We start from the raw sequence: 2,298 nt of genomic DNA on the forward strand, positions 1-2,298 counted from the left end.
TCTCCCTCACTACTCTGCCCATAGCCTTCCCCTTGCCATCTGTACTCCCAGTTACAATCTCTCCCTGGTATATTAGGAACAATTTGAACATAGTAAGTGAACAGAAAAAGAAAAGTAGCCAGCTTCAAGTCAGTGTGCAGTCTGGATCATTTCTGTGGAAATTTCCCATAGCAAGGGCAGTGAAAAAAGCCCACTGAGCTCTGAGATTGGCAGTGAGCCCTCAGTGATGGTATCCATCTTTCCAGGTTTTACTGCAGTTTATAAGTCTACCTACATGGCCCCCAGTTTATACAATTGGCCCCAAGGCCATGACTCAAGCTCAAGACACACAAGCTCAAGACGGGGCTGTCACTAGGGAGATGACCTCACTATGTCCTTCCAGCCACTGCTGAAAACCATTATTCCAGGAACACAAAGTCATCCTGGGCACCAATGACAACCTTAGACAGGAAGAGGACCAGTGTAGAAAAGACTCAGGCTCATCAGCTACTACGTACTAAAGGTTTCCATGTATGTTCCCCCATATAATGCTTGCAACAGCCCTCCAATGTTGGAGTGTGCTCTGGCTAATGATGATGCATTACAAACCACTCCACAACTTAGAAGTGTAAAACAACAATTTGATTTTGCTCATGATTTTGTGAGTCAGGAATCTGCAGGGGGCATGGGCAGGCAGTTCTCATTTGGGACCTTTTACACCATTGGGTCAGATGTCAGGTGCACCGTAGCCATGAAGGCTTGACTAGACTGGATGTCCTACATAGCTGCTGCTCTGTGCTACTGTCAGCTGGTTGCTCAACAGGTCTGTAGATGTGGTCCCTCCTGTGTAGTTGGACCTCTTCCATGGTGGTTGTCTTCCCCAGAGTAAGTGTGTCAAGATACCAGGCAGAGGCTAGGTGGTTCATATACCCTAGCCGCAGAAGCCACTCCGCATCATTTCTGCCATATTCCATTGGGTGAAACAGTCACAAGATTCACCCAGATTGAAGGAGAGGAGACATAGGCACCCAGTGGGAGAAGTATCCAAGAATTTGGAGACAGGTTTTAATTGCCACTATATGATTATCCCCTGTGTAAAATTGGGGAGTTACAATGATTACTGAATTGTCAAAAATCACATTCCTAATAAGCGCCTGGGTGGCTCAGTCGGTTGAGCGACCGACTTCGGCTCAGGTCATGATCTCACGATTCGTGGGTTCGAGCCCCGTGTCGGGCTCTGTGCTGACAGCTAGCTCAGAGCCTGGAGCCTGCTTCAGATTCTGTATCTCCCTCTCTCAGACCCTCCCCTGCTCACGCTGTCTCTCTCTCTCTCTCTCTCTCTATCTCAGAAATAAAAATTAAAAAATTAAAAAAAAATCACATTCCTAAAAATGAATGGAATGGGAATTCAAACCCAACCTTGTCTGATTCCAAACCAAGCACTCCTTGGGCTAGGTTACAAGTGCCCGGTAAGACGGACAGTCCTACATTCTTTGTCTTTCCAATCCAAGGGAGAGAAGGGACTATACATGCATTCTATTTAGAAAAACTGCAGACATTTTAGAAATCTCTCTTCCTTTCTTTTCTTTCTTTCTTCGTTTCTTTCTTTCTTTCTTCTTCTTCTTTTTTTAATGTAAGCCCTGGCTAGCCACCAGGCTGCCTTGCGTCCCTCAGTTCTTGAGAACCGACAGTTAAACTCTACCACTCCCACGTCCATGCTGCCCACCACCCAGGGTTGTGGAGCTTAAGACACAAGGAGGTGACGTCACTATGCGGAGGGCCAGCACAGAATGGAGCTCTCCAACCTGTCACCACTCTGCCAGCAAACAGTGTCTTCCCGAAGGTGAAGCCATATTGTTCCCTTGCTCTGAAAGGATGGACGGAGCTATTGAACTAGAAGCTCTAATGTGTGCAAGATCCTAGACTTTGAGAGCTGAAGGGTCACTCTGGCTCCTCCAATTGTTCATTTTGAAGACACTCTTCAGAGATATTTTCTGCTTGCCTATCTGGAATGATAAGCAATGATAAGCACAGACATTATGGGTATCAAACATGAACATCTACATCATCTGAATTGCTTGTCGGAAAGAGTTCTCATTTCCAAATGATCCTTCAGGTGACCATAACAGATTATAGACTTAATTGCATCCTGTTCATAGCTGCAGAATGTTTCAGCTGAGTGGCTTCTGTTGCCAATGTTTCCCCCTCAAGGATGAAGGAGTTCATGCCCTTCCATGCTGTGTGTAAGAACAGCCTCCAGCCAGTCCAGTGACCAGCTGGTACTGAAGAAGCTCTCCAGCACAGCGGCTAAACTGGTTT

Source organism: Crocuta crocuta, unplaced genomic scaffold (assembly GCF_008692635.1).
Source record: "Crocuta crocuta isolate KB4526 unplaced genomic scaffold, BGI_CrCroc_1.0 scaffold217, whole genome shotgun sequence".
NCBI lineage: Eukaryota > Metazoa > Chordata > Mammalia > Carnivora > Hyaenidae > Crocuta > Crocuta crocuta.